Below are 16,089 nucleotides of genomic sequence, written 5' to 3' on the forward strand. Positions count from 1 at the left end.
TGATGGACATGAGTTTGAGTAAACTCCAGGAGTTGGTGATGGACAGGGAGGCCTGGCATGGTGCAGTCCATGGGAGAGTTGGATATGACTGAGTGACAGAACTGAATTGAACTGAAGCATCTGCTGCATTCAAAGGCACATTTCCCCCTGCTTTTCTCTAAGATCTAACCCTAACCCAATACATTTTCCACCATTCTCACTCAACTACTGTCTCCCCAGTTTAGGACTGAGTTTCTCAATAGATGAAATTATGTAAGTGGTTAAATAATTTTAATTATTAGCAACTTCATTCATTTTACAACTAAGATTTACATGGTGCCTATAATGTGTCCAACTCAGTGCTCACCACTGAAGATGCAATTTTGAAGAAAAATCAGAAATATGTAAAGCAAGCCTTGTACACCATTATAATGGTCAAAAAGCCACATCTTTAAAAGGTAAAAAAAAAAAAAACACACACACACACATTGTTTTGACTCTGTTTGCAAAAGAAAAGGATATAAAGAAAAATAATGACAGGTAAAAATATAGAAACAGTATGGAAAATGAAGTTCAACCTAGGAATAAGAAGTAATGGATGGAGGAGCCTGGAAGGCTGCAGTCCATGGGGTCGGTGAGGGTCGGATACACTGAGCGACTTCACTTTCACTTTTCACTTTCATGCATTGGAGAAGGAAATGGCAACCCACTCAAGTGTTCTTGCCTGGAGAATCCCAGGGACGGGGGAGCCTAGTGGGCTGCCATCTATGGGGTCGCACAGAGTCGAACACGACTGAAGTGACTTAGCAGCAGCAGACATATGAAAAATAAGAAGATGAAAACTGGGAATGAAAAATAAAGATCCAACATAAGAGTAACAAATTCTGAGGGAAGAAACACAATATTTGAAACAGAAATAAGAATCAAAACTACAATTCAGGAAAAAATATTTCTTAAACAATTCTTTAAAACCTGAATATGAAGATAAACAAGGGTTCATGATATTTTAGAAGAACTGACTAAAATGCAAGATCTATTGTGATCTTAGAAGAAAATTTTTTAAACACATGCAAAAAGAAAAACTCCTATAAGCCTTCAGACAGAGAAAATTACTTTAAAAGAAACAATTACTTTAAAAGAAACAATAAATTTAGTCTCTAAGTTTTGATTGGCTGTATATAGTATTTTTTCTTCATTAGTTTCCAGAAGCCAGTGAAGGAATGTCTATATAATTTTGAAGCAAAACATCCATGACCCATGAATTTTATACTCAGTTTCAATGCTTTTCATGTGTAAAACATGAAGATACTCTTATATGAAAATATCTGCATTTCTCTAAAAATGTCCCTGAAGATATTCTCTAGATGACTGAAAGTCATACCAAAATAAAGAACTCAAGAACTACAGAAAATATTTATAGCAGACATTTTCCATTGTAAATCCAACTGCTATTCCCATTTCTTCCTTGTCAAGAAAAACTCTTGACACTAATTAAAATAAACACTTAACCCATCACTAGGGATAATTTATAAGAATCTAAGCCAGTCATGGTAATACCATTCCCTTTTGCCAGAGAAAGACTCAAATCTAGATAATGAGATGTAAGAAAAAATACATTGGGGGGAGTTCCTAGAAATATTCTCCTTATTGACAAAAACTGACAGGTAGGAGAACTTTTCTCTACTTTTATTGACTTCTGAACTTCTACTTCAGAAGTAGAAGTTACAGGTATTGGATCAATACCTGTAACTATAGCAATCATTTTGCAACAATGAGGGGATAAGCCTGAAACTGAGACCGAGATGCTGAAGATGAGACAGCTGAAAGAACACAAGGTTCTTGACTACATTGTTGTGTAAGTAAATGAAGCAACTTGGAATTTTAACTCTGGGCTTCTTTCTACATGATATAACAATAAATTTTTTATCGTTTAAGTCTTAGTTTACTAACAATGCTTGCAAAAATTTATGCATCTATACTCTGAATATATGGGGCTTCCCAGGTGAAAAGAATTCGCCTGCAATGTAGGAGATGTGGGGTTGATCCCTGGGTTGGGAAGATCCTCTGGAGGAGGAAATGGCAACCCACTCAAGTATTCTTGCCTGGGAAATTCCATGGACAGAGGAGTCTGGCAGGCTACAACCCCTAGGATCTCAAAGAGTTAGACATGACTGAGTGACTGAACGCACACCACACACTCCAAATACAGACATCCAAATAAACACATCTTTTGTGTTAAGGTGGTTAGACTGTGTATGGGTGTGCATGTGTGTTTGACATTGTCTTTACAAGGAAAACTATTAAATAAAAAAAGCTAACCCAAGTTTCCCCTTCTCCTCCATATAGTATTTCCTTACCCACCTCCACAGAGCAAATCACAATCTTTACCAGCACTGTTTTCCTTGCTGCTATTACCACAGTTAGGATATACTAACTCCAACAAAATCAAAATCACAAATAGTGAAATAAGTATATTCCATTATCTTCATTAAATAATGATCAATATCATGCAAAGACATGGGTGAACTTTGAATGCACACTGCTAACTGAAAACAGCCAGTCCAAGAAAGCTATATTACACAATTCCATTTATATGACATTATTTTTAAAAAATCAAAACTACAGAGATGATAAACAGATCAGCAGTTGGCAGGGTTTTGGAGCTAAGGAGGAGAACTGAATAGGTAAAGAACAGATGATATATTTAGGGTGCCAATACTATTCTCACAATATTTTAATGGTGAATACATGATACTATGTACTTGTCAAAACCCAAAGAACTTTAGAGCACAAAGTGTGAACCTTAATTTCTGCAAATTAAGAAAATCATTAGGAAGGAATGCAACTGTGAGAAGATAATCTAACTGGATTGCAAATATATGAAACAATGTCATTGAAGAGGACGGAGAAAAAGATGTTGACCTAAGTAACTAGAAATGAGTGGCGTCTGTAGGACTGAAGGCAAAAGAAGCTGTACATAAGCACTGCACTCTAGTTGATAAAATTGTTGAAAACACTATTTATGTATATTGGAAATTAAACAAATGGATGGCAAACAGTAAAAGTAAGGTTTCTCATTATTGGTGCAGGAGATTATAAATAAGCAAAGAGAGGAGGCTAGAGTGTATGTGCTAACAGATTAAAGAAAGCAATATCAATTTCTGTTTAACTTAATACATATACAAATGGATACATATGGAAATATGTGGTGTTGAAGAAGACTCTTGAGAGTCCCTTGGACTGCAAGGAGATCCAACCAGTCCATTGTAAAGGGTATCAGCCCTGGGATTTCTTTAGAAGGAATGATGCTAAAGCTGAAACTCCAGTACTTTGGCCACCTCATGCGAAGAGTTGACTCATTGGAAAAGACTCTGATGCTGGAAGCGATTGGGGGCAAGAGGAGAAGGGGATGACAGAGGATGAGATGGCTGGATGGCATCACTGACTCGATGGACGTGAGTCTGAGTGAACTCTGGGAGTTGGTGATGGACAGGGAGGCCTGGCGTGCTGCGATTCATGGGGTCGCAAAGAGTCGGACACGACTGAGCGACTGAACTGACTGAACTGACATATACACAAGATAACACACACATATATTTCTTTGTTTTTTCCACTTAGAGGACCTCGAATCAAACACATCTCAGTAGGAGCAAGCATACCTAGCACCCAGAACTTAGTTTCTAATAACATTTTCCAATAAAAGGAACTGAGGTCCCTGGAGAAACAGCTGATTCTAGAACTCTGGCAGGAAATAAATAAGATGAACTTGGGGCATCTTGCAGTGCCAAACGTTAAGAAATATCACACATACACACACACACTCTGACACATAATGATGGTGGAATGTCAAAAGGATATAGGAGCCAAATGTAAGAGCTCCCAATGGCCAAAGATGGAACAATTTAAGCAACAAAATGAAGTACTCTTGAATTATAACTTTATACAGACATAAATTATTGAATAAAAACATAAATGGTAGGTGACAGACAAATATCTCACACAGAAAAATTCCAAATAATTTAAGTAGAATTCCACCCTCAAGGAGGTGAAACATAATTCCCCAGTCCTTAAGTGTGTGGTACACATGGTATGGAAAGGGGAGGAAAAAATTAACACTATAGTGAAGAAATCTGACAAACACTGCTCCAGCCAGATTATCAAGGTTAATGTCAATGTCAACAGTGATAAATCATATTGGTAATATGTAGTCTTGATGTGATGTGATGATAAGCATGGTCTTTACCCCTGTGGTCTTCCTTCCCAGTATCCATAACCACTGAAAATCCCATTTGAAGGATATTCTACAAAATGCCTGTAAGTCTCAAAGCTATCAAGGTCCTCAGAAACAAGAAAAGTCTGAAAAAATGTCAGACAAAGGGACTCTAAGGAAACATGATGACTAAATGTAAGGAGGTTTCCTAGAGGGAGTCCCAAAACAGAAAAAGGACATGAGGTTAAAAACTGAGGAAATTGAAACAAAATATGGGCTTTAGTTAATAATGTATTAATGTTTGTTCATTAATTTTGGCAGGTGTACTATAATAATGGAACATTTTAACAGAAGGAATTGTGTGAGGTATGTGGGAAACCTTGGTATTATTTTCATACATTTTCCTTACATCTTTATCTATTCTAAAATTGAACGTATATTTTTTAAAAAGTAATTAGTAATTTCAACCAAACACTTGATCCATGAGCCAAGTAATATGGTGTGCTATGAAAAGTCCTGAACTCAGAGTCAACACAAAGGTCCAAGTTGGAGAAGACTGCTTGGCACAAAGAACACTCAGCTATACTATATACATGTATACGTCACAGAGCTGCCATGTGACAGCTTTGGACCTCAGTCAGTCAACTCAGTTTTAAAATGGGGAGTTCAACAGATGACCTCTAAGATCCACCCCTAAAATTCTAACATTTTATTCAAAGTTGAATTCACAGTCTGTCTGTACCACTCCATCGTATATGACTTTAGGAAAAGTCCTTCAACTTCCCTTAATTTCAGTTTTGTCATCTTTAAAATAAGAGTAAAATCATCATCTTTAAGGGCTCTTTTCAGTTCTAAAAACCTTCAACAACCATGTTTCACTAACATTCCTTTCAAGTTCACTTTGGCAACCCAAGTAACCTCATAAAGCTACCACTTATTTCAGGCCATATTTTAGACTGAAAGCTTCATGAGGAAAAGGTCCTATTCAATTCTGCTCACAGTGATGTCCCTAGGGCCTAAGACAGTGCTTCTCATGCAGTGGACACTGAACTAGATTTATCCAATGAACAGGGATTGCTTAATTTTCAAAAGCATTCTTTGACTAAATCAGTTCAGTTGAGTTGCTCGGTCGTGTCCAACTCTTTGCAACCCCAAGGACTGCAGCACGCCAGGCTTCCCTGTCCATCACCAACTCCTGGAGATGGCTCAAACTCATGTCCATTGAATTGGAAACAGACAGCTACATCCCCCTGGAAAGATAATCAGAAGGGAAGAGACAGATGGTTTGTCCACCAAACCAGACAGCCCTTATAGGAGCAACAATATCACCCCACTTAAAAATCACAGTCATTTTTAAAACTAGCTCTTTATAAAGCAGCATTATTAACAGAGTTACTGATTTCTCATCAGTTTCTTACAAAGGTAAAAAATTAAAAGAGAAGATATTTGGAAGCAAAATACAATCTGCAAAGCCCCAGTTATCATCAGAAGAACAACCACTCGTGTCTGCACAGACTTCACTAGAGGAACACAAAATGAATAAAGTAATATTTTCCATGAGAAAAATACAGGCTGTTAGGAAGAGATCAGATTTATTGCAGAAGTGTGTACATAAGGGGAAAAAGGTGATAGGGGAATTTCTACTCAAAGTTTAGAACAGCACAGAGAAAAGGAATGAAAGACAGCAGGAAAGAAAGAAAGAAAATATTTATGTTTTACTCCAAATATTTCACTCAACTTATTTTAGATGTTGGCCTCTAGCAGTATTCTGAAAGTGCAAGGCTTAAACCATCCTCTCGCATCAGAATGGAGATGGGTGGCTCAGAAAAATAAAGATTCCTGAACTCCGCCTCTGGCCCACTGAATCAGAGTCATAGGGGAAGAGGCTTGGGAATCTGAATTCTTAACAAGCTCCCAGGCGATCTGATGTAAAACACTGAAGAACTGCTGCCCAGGTGAGCTGTGATAATGTCAAAGGGAAAAAACAAATGCTTATTTATATTAGATGTACAACTATCTCAAATGATCAAGATGTAATTCCATCCTGAAAGAGATAAAAAGCCAAATACTTTTTGCAATTTTGCGAACATAGAAAAATCATTTAAAATAATAATAACATTTAATTTGAAGTTAATTTAAGCTCACAGAGATAACAGAACATTTTGCTTCAAATTCACAACAGAATTAAAACACTTTGATAAAGAAAAAGAAACTTTCACTAGATTTGACACCTTAAAATATTTAGTTCTAGTTGTACATTGAAATTAAACCACAAACTTGACTTGAATTCATCTATTCTTTCATTGTGACTAAACAAATATTTATTTCTTGAATGGTTTAATCCTAATGGTTTAACAGTTTAATTTTAGAGCATAGGGTCAGGTTAAAAAAAAGTATGACTAGGGAGATAAGTCTGGGTGTGCATTTTTATTAAGCATAGTACTCATGGAACATACATAGAAAGGCAAACTGCTTCCAGAAAAAGTCCTAGTTACTTTGGGACTTTGTTCTACATACTACTTTTTATATGCTTTTAGCAAGTAATGATAGTACCGTGAGTAATACTTGGGACATTTAAAATGATTTAGAATACATTTAATTCATGAAAGCTTATTCTCTGACACTGAAATCATTGAATCTGCTTCAACTGGAGTGGCTAAAGGACCTAACCATATAAGCACCGATTTTAGAGACCTATTTTTGCTTTTATTTCAAAACCAACATTATTTTTGTAAGTAGGTAAGGATGAATACACCTGTTTTAGCCAAGAAAGATTATAAACCATAAACCCAAATTTTAAAGTGATTAATTCAATCATACTTCTGATAATTCACCAGAATATGCATAATCTGCTTTCCTATGTTTTTTCTCAGCATTGAACACACTCTCCTCATAGTCAGAAGGACTGAAATCCATGAAGAGGTTATTTAGTGAGTAACTTGTTTTAGTCTGGCCCTCTGGCTACCCTGAAAGAAAGTGTCCTGCTCAAGAGAAGGCTTCCCTGAAAAGCAAGTATGAGACAGGAGCCATAAGCAGTTTATTTTCACCTAGCATAATTAAGCATTGAGTCAATCAACTCTTTAACTTTTTATCTTCATTAGAAAAGTATGTAGAATCTATAAATATAGATTTATATTTATATATATATATATAAATATAAATATAGAACCTAGAATAGAGATCCAAGTCTATCTTTTGACTGAAGTATAAGCTCCTTGAATTGTGAGGGACATGTCTCATTTATTGTTGAATTCAACAGTACCTAACATAGTATCAGGCATATAGCAGAGCTCAATAAATATGTATTGATTTGAGGTCATAATTCATTTAGTAAGTTCTTATCCTTTCTTGGATAAGGAAATGGCAACCCCCTCCAGTATTCTTGCCTGGAGAATCCCAGGGACGGGGGAGCCTGGTGGGCTGCTGTCTATGGGGTCGCACAGAGTCGGACATGACTGAAGCGACTTAGCAGTAGCAGTAGCAGTATCCTTTCTATTTTTCCTGAATATAATTCAAGAGTCTTAAGTTCTCTACAAACAGGTCCACTTAATTTTAAAAGGTCCTAGGGTTCTTAAATAAGTTTTAAATAGTTATTTTTGCTTTATTTTCTTAAGTTGACACAAGAGTGATACAAACTTATTCAGAACATTCCTTAGTAAGCAAAATTTATTCTAAAGTTAGGTGAAATTTGATTCTAATTTGCTGAGTTTGAAGTATAGATAACTTTGATTAAATTCAACACTGCTAAGTGACCAGGTAAATTAAATTGAAGCTGGAATGTCTAGAAAAAGGAACTGTGACCAAGGAAAAGATTTTTTCACTTGGTTTCTGGAGTTTAAAAGGCAATACTGGAATTATCCCAATTACAATAATTCAAGAAAAGATCCTGCTTGATATCTCTTATGCATGTGTGTTCAGCCAGTCAGTCATGTCCAACTCTGCAACGCCATGGACTGGAGCCCACCAGGTTTCTCTGTCCATGGAATTTTCCAGGCAAGAATACTGGAGTTGGGTTGCCATTTCCTCCTCCAGGAGATCTTCCAGACCTAGGGATCGAATCTTCCCACCCTCTCCCTCTCCAACAGAGTCCATAAGACTGTTCTATACATCAGTGTCTCAAAGTTGATCTGGTTGTTCAACCATACAAGTGGATACCAGACAAGAAGTCCAGTTGTAATTGAGAAGGTACATAAGTGTACTTTCATATATGAGGATAACTTTTGAAGTTGGCTGGATATAAGAAAACATGTATGTATGAAGACCTAATCCTGCCATTAAGGAGGTCCCTGAGAGGTAAAATTCAGGCTAAAACCATTACTTATCAGGGTCAGTCAGTCAGTTCAGTTGCTCAGTCGTGTCCAAATCTTTATGACCCCATGAACCGCAGCATGCCAGGCTTCCCTGTCCATCACCAACTCCCAGAGCTTACTCAAACTCATGTCCATTGAGTCGGTGATGTAATCCAACCATCTTTTCCTCTGTCGTCCCCTTCTCCTCCTGCATTCAATCTTTCCCAGCATCAGGGTCTTTTCCAATGAGTCAGTTCTTCACATCAGGTGGACAAAGTATTGGAGTTTCAGCTTCAACATCAGTCCTTCAATGAATATTCAGGACTGATTTCCTTTGGATGGACTGGTTGGATCTCTCTGCAGTCCAAGGGAGTCTCAAGAGTCTTCTCCAACACCACAGTTCAAAAGCATCAATTTTTTAGTGCTCAACTTTCTTTATAGTCCAACTCTCACATCCATACATGACTACCAGAAAAGCCATAGCTTTGACTAGACAGACCTTTGTTGGCAAACTAACGTGTCTGTTTTTTAAGATACTGTCTAGGTTAGTCAAAATTTTTCTTCCAAGGAGCAAGCATCTTTTAATTTCATGGCTGCAATCACCATCTGCAGTGATTTTTGGAGCCCAGGAAAATAAATTTCTCACTGTTTCCATTATTTCCCCATCTATTTGCCATGAAGTGATGGGACTGGGTGTCATGATCTTAGTTTTCTGAATGCTGAGCTTTAAGCCAACTTTTTCACTCTCTTCTTTCATCAAGAGGCTTTTTGGTTTTTCTTCATTTTCTGCCATAGGGTGGTATCATCTGCATATCTGAGGTTATTGATATTTCTCCCAGCGATCTTGTTTCCAGCTTGTACTTCATCCAGCCCAGCATTTTGCATAATGTATTCTGCATATAAGTTAAATAAGCAGGGTGACAATATATAGCCTTGACTTACTCCTTCCCCGATTTGGAACCAGTCTGCTGTTCCATGTCCAGCTCTACCTGTTGCTTCTTAACCTTCATACAGATTTCTCAGGAGGCAGGTCAGGTGGTCTGGTATTCTCATCTCTTGAAGAATTTTCCACAGTTTGTTGTGATCCACAAAGGCTTTGGCATAGTCAATAAAGCAGGAATAGATGCTTTTTGGGAACTCTCACTTTTTGATGACCCAATGTTTGTTGGCAATTTGATCTCTAGTTCCTCTGCTGTTTCTAAATCCAGCTTGAACATCTGGAAGTTCAGGGTTCGCAAACTGTTGAAGCCTAGCTTGGAGAATTTTGAGCATTACTTTGCTAGTGTGTGAGATGAGTGTAATTGTGCGGTAGTTCCAGCATTCTTTGGCATTGCCTTTCTTTGGGATTGGAATGAAAACTGACCTTTTCCAGTCCTGTGGCAACTGCTGAGCTTTCCAAATTTGCTGACATATTGAGTGCAGCACTTCCACAGCATCATCTTTTAGGATTTGAAATAGCTCAACTGGAATTCCATCACCTCCACTAGCTTTGTTTGTAGTAATGCTTCCTAAGGCCCACTTGAAATCATATTCCAGAACGTCTGGCTCTAGGTGAATGAGCACACCATAGTGAATATCTGGGTCATGAAGATCTTCTCAGTATAGCTCTTCTGTGTATTCTTGCCACCTCTTCTTAAAATCTTCTGCTTCTGTTAGGTCCATACCATTTCTGTCCTTTATTGTCCCCATCTTTGCATGAAATGCTCCCTTGGTATCTCTAATTTTCTTGATGAGATCTCTAGTCTTTACCATTCTATTATTTTCCTCTATTTCTTTGCATTGATCCCTGAGGAAAGCTTTCTTATCTATCCTTGCTATTCTTTGGAACTCTGCATTTAAATGGGTATGTCTTTCCTTTTCTCCTTTGCCTTTAGCTTCTCTTATTTTCTCAGCTATTTTTAAGACCTCCTCAGACAACCATTTTGCCTTTTTGCATTTCTTTTTCTTGGGGATGGTCTTGATCACTGCCTTTTGTTACAATGTCATGAACCTCTGTTCATAGTTCTTCAGGTACTCTATCAGATCTAATACCTTTGTCTAATCTATTTGTCACTTCCACTGTATGATTATAAGGGATTTGATTTAGGTCATATCTGAATGGTCTAGTGGTCTTCTTCAATTTAAGTCTGAATTTGGCAATAAGGAGTTCATGATCTGAGCCACAGTCAGCTCCCAGTCTTGTTTTGGCTGACTGTATAGAGCTTCTCCATCTTTGGCTGCAAAGAATATAATCAATCTGATTTTGGTACTGACCATCTGGTGATGTCCATGTTGGAGTCTTCTCTTGTGTTGTTGGAAGAGGGTGTTTCAGGGAGATGTATGATAAGTCCCTGTGAGTTATGTCCCTGATAAGTAATGGTTTTAGCCTGCATTTTACCTCTCAGGGACCTCCTTAATGGCAGAATTAGGTCTTAATCCTACACCTACCTTCACTTAACTCGGAGTATGATACATAGAAGTATTCATGGTGGTGAAAGTCACTCAGTTGTATCCAACTCTTTGCAACCCCATGAACTGTAGCATGCCAGGTTCCTCTATCCATGGTGCTTCTCCGGGCAAGAATACTGAAGTGGGTAGCCTTTCTCTTCTCCAAGGGATCTTCCCAACCCAGAGATCAAACCCAGGTCTCTAGCATTGCAAGTGGATTCTTTACCAGTTGAGCCACCAGGGAAGCCCAAAGTACTCAATAGTTCATTAAATGGATTTTCCCCCCTGCTACTTTAAGTTGAATTTTACATGCCTTCTCACATGAACGTTTATTTTTGAGTCTGCTTTTTCCTTTGTTTGCTTTGAGGTTTTGTTTGTTTGATTTGGCCACACCAGGATCTTAGGGCCCCCTGCAATGGAGGAACACCAGCCCAACCACTGGACTGCCAGGGAATTCCCATCACATGAATTCTTTTAAAAGGACGTTCGATCTAAAATCTTATATCATTGTACGTAAACACCGATCTTGATCTAACAGTGCTAAATTCTGAATCCTGAAATTACATCATTGAGGCCAAACTGCAAATTTGGTTAATCCAGGATGAAGGGCCTGTTCACATACTAATGCTGCTGCCATCTTGGGTACTATACTCTGTCCACACTCATCTTCTTTTTGTCCCTTGCATACACCAAGCTCATTACCACACTAGGGCCATTTCACCTTTCTCTATCCCCAAATCTCCACATGGCTAGCTTCTTCACATCATTCAGACCTGAGCACAAAGTTCACTTCCTCAGAGAATTGTCAATCAATTTAAAGTGGTTCTCATCACTTCCAAGCCTGCACTTTCCAATTTCTCTTTTGACATTACCCTGTCTTACCATCTTTAAAGTCTTTTTTCCTTACATGAAATTACTTTGTTCATTTATTTGTTTTATTTCATATGGACTCTCTCACCTTCTTCCTAAATGGATGTAAATTCATACAGGGACTTTTGCTGTATGGTTCACCCTGGAACCATGCCAAGAATAGTGCTCTACTCATAGAAAGAATTCGAGATTTCAAAATTTTGAATTCAAAAACTCAACATTGAGGATGCATAGAGTAGTTTAGAAGCAGCGAGTACATGCCTGTATTGAGCCCTTCCTTGGTTCTTCAAATTAGTCTGTCATAGTAGATGCTTGATCCAAAGGATACATCTCAGTTCCTCTAGAATCACTGAATTAACAACCCAGCCATACATACAATTTCTTCAGTTTCCCAGTTTGTAAAACTAGTATGCTAATATACACCTACTTTAGAAGATTGTCATGAGAATTAAGTAAGAACCGTGAATCCATGGTGATGTGTGGATTCAGGGGGCTCAATTTCCTCACTCACTGCCAAACTGGATGATTTAAATACATAACAAAAAAGGTACCAACTACATATCTTTAGGGGTGGCTAGTAGAGTCAAAACTGTACCAGGCATCAAGAAGTATAAGACAAAATAAAAAGGAAGCTTTCTTTAATACATGACCTCTGGTATAAATATCTTGCTTGATGAGTAGTATAGGTTTGAAGAAAAGATCAAGTGGGAAAAGAGAAGGAGGTCATAAAGGATGAGACTGAAAGGTACACCAAAATTACTCGAGTAATTCTACTTCAAACTGGGAATATCTCAACACCTATGGCACAGACTAGGTTTCTACCAACAAATGAAACAAGGGATATTGAGCAAAGCCAGTGTGATCTGCCTTTTAAAATAACTAAATTTTCTGGATAATTCAAATGAAAGAATAATCTGATATGATTTTATCTGCATTATGTAGGAAAACGTGTAACATTTGAGCTTAAAAATATAAATCAGAAAAACATTTTGATCTCAGCAAGTCAACTATGTCATCAAACCCAAATGGCAAATAAGGGATGGTATTTAGAGGAAAATGACGTATCGAGTCAAAGACAGGATTTGGTGTCATATGTCCTGACACAAGATGAATGTCAAAAGAGTGTGTCCTGATAGTGTCTAATAGAAAAAATTAATATTCGTGCTCTGAAGACTCCCACAGCCAAAATGGAGTAGTCCATTTTAATTTTCAGAGGAATTTGGTGAACAAATGACTAGATATCCACCAAACCTTGGTACTAATGAAAAATACAGTGCATTCTGAGAAAATCAATATATAGTTTGCCTGAAGGTATCCCAAAGGAAACATTCCGTTATTGAGGTTTAAAATACGTTAGCCCCAGAATAATAAAATTCTTGAATTGCAGGCGTTTGCAAGAACAGCAAAGGGGTTAAAGACATTTTATATTTTATCAAAGCTCTAAAAACTGCTGTGCAGAGTTTTTATGCATTTCATATTTTCTTCCTTGCTGCTTCTTCATGCAAAAGCCTCTGCCAATTCCTCTGAGCACTGCTCCACTGTTAGGACCTTTTTAATTTGCTCTTCAAATAAGTTATCCTAGTCTCACTTCTACTTGGCCTCCACAGGTTCATGCGGTCACTGAAGACTGGGTTGAGGGACTGGGAGCATATCTTGAGGAACAGGTATTTGTCACAATGTCTCAGTATTGTAGTTAGTTATCAAACCATAGGGGGTTTTGCTTGTTTGTTTCTGCTTTGTTTTTGGAAAATAAGTCCTTTTTTAGCCAAGCCACATTTGGCTTTCATTTTAATTGTGAATCTTATTTTGCTTAATGACATAAAGATAAATGGGAATGCGCTATTAAAAAAGAGTGCAATAAAAATGTCAAGATGGGACTGTAAAAAGCTAAGACTATCTCTGCAGGAAAAGAAAACTGAAGTATAGGTTTAAAAAACAGTTAACTCAATTTGAACTAAATCATGAGTCAATTCAGGTAATAATCTAATTTGACCCTCACAGTCCACATTTATTAGTTAATTCTTCAGTATCTGGTTAATAATCATGACCTGAAGTCCTTCCTAGGGGGAAAAAACTACTTTGGAAATATATCTGAACGGGTTGTTTAGTACTTGCAATATGTCGTTTCTTTTCTTTTACCAAGTTATAAAACCATCAAGAGTCAAAGGGTTGATTGAAGACAATCATTTGTCAGAAAACTAATTTCATAGAAGCAATACTATCTTGTACAAATTCAGTAAATAAGTATTGTAAAATAGGTATCAATTTAAGAAAAAATTTTCTCCTAAATAAAAAAAAAATTGAGCATTCTAACAAATACATTTTTATCTCCTGCATTTACTACTACACTTGCTCTAGTGTTATGAAAAAAATTTAAATGTGCTTACAAAGTTAGTTTTGAAATTATCTTTTAGAATAATTTATGATCTTATGATCTGTTGAGGCACAAACAGAAACAGATGGCCATTCTCAGAACTTATCACTAAGAAACAATTCATTATAATTTTTGCTGTCAGTGTAGCTCTAAGCCACTTATTTTGATCCCTTATTTTTGAATTCTTTAAAATACTCCAAAATAAGGTGTTATTATAATTTCTTACCCTTTACAAAATTTTAGTTTATGTCAATTTTTTAAAAAATATAGCACATTTACCCATGGTCAATAACCACAAAGATACAATGCTGTACCTCGAAAGAGTTTGAGGACAACTACTCCAAGTATTGTTTGCATTATATCAAACCAAACAAATAATGATTTCTGAATGTTAGTTCTTTGTGTTGGTCATTTGACTCTGACTCAGATTTGAAAATACATCTAGTAATTAGTTCATATACTTGAATACAATTGAAAAAGCCTCTCTACTTTGGTCTCATCATGAAGACACACTTAAAGTAGACTAATCTACCCTCCAGATACCCATTGTAAGAACATTCTCAGAGAGATTTAAAAAAAAATATTTGTTATAGGCCACAAATTCTCAGTAGAGTGTCCTGCAGCTGGGCTGAAACAGGGAATCTCAGCAAATGCTTTTAACACAAACAGTAAGAAACTGTTTGCTATCCCCTGGTAGGTTTGATCAGTAGATCACTTACAGATGATACGAAGAGTGAACTGCAAAGACATATACCCCTGACATTGACTTTGTACCACTCTTTAGAAACTATGATAGTGAAAAATAGCAAAAGATTTCCCATCTTAAAAATAATTACAATTCATTTGAAAATCTTGACTTCGAGTCCATCCACTATGATTTAGTTTATTATTATTAGTGAATGAAACATAAAATATAACTTGGTACTTTAAAAAAAAACTTTACTAAATACTAAATAGTATAAAAGTTAACTAATAAGAGCCTATAATTGGGTGGGAGGGAGGTTCAAGGAAGAGGATACATAATCTTGACTGATTCAAGAGTATACTTGAATACTTACAACTGATTCACATTGTTGTATGGCAGAAACCAACACAACATTGTAAAGCAATTATCCTCCAATTAAAAATAAAATTTTAAAAAGAGCCCAGAGTTACCATCAAAATATAAAATATACAAGTTTTATAGGCTATCCAGTTTCTGGATGATTTCTTTATTGAGTAAGAACAATGCGATAAAGCAAAAACCACAATAAAGCAAGTCACATTATTTTGTTTCCCAGTACCTATATAAAAGTTATGTTTGCACCACACTGTAGTTTATCAAATATTTAATAGCATTATGCCTAAAAATACAATGTACATACCTTAAGAAAAAAATACTTTATTGCTAAAACATGCTAACCATCATCTGCGCCTTTAGCAAGTTATACACAACCTTTTTGTGGGCAGAGAATCTTGCCTCAATGTTGGCTGCTAACTGATCAGAGTTGTGGTTGCAGAGTGTTGGGATGGCTGTAGCAATTTCTTAAAGTAAAACAATGATGAAGTTTGCCTTTTTTATTCTCCCTTTCACAAATGATTTCTCTGTAGCATTAAATATTTTTGATAGCATGTTACTCACAGTAGAATTTCTTTTAAAATTGGAGTCAATTTCCTCAAATCCTCTCACTGCTTTATCAAGTAAGTTTATGCAATATTCTAAGTTCCTTCACTGTATTTCAATAATATTCACAGCATCATCAACAGGAGTAGATTTCATCTAGTTTCTTTGTTCATCCATAAGAAGCAACCCCCTCAACATGTTAAAGTTTTATCACAAGATTGCAGCAACTCAGTCACATTTTCAAGCTCCATTTCTAATTCTAGTTCTCTTGCTATTTCCACCACATCTGCAGCTCTTCCTCCACTGAAGCCTTGAACCCCTCAAAATCATCCATGAA

The sequence above is a fragment of the Bubalus kerabau genome, chromosome 1 (genome assembly GCF_029407905.1).
Source record: "Bubalus kerabau isolate K-KA32 ecotype Philippines breed swamp buffalo chromosome 1, PCC_UOA_SB_1v2, whole genome shotgun sequence".
Taxonomy (NCBI): Eukaryota; Metazoa; Chordata; class Mammalia; order Artiodactyla; family Bovidae; genus Bubalus; species Bubalus kerabau.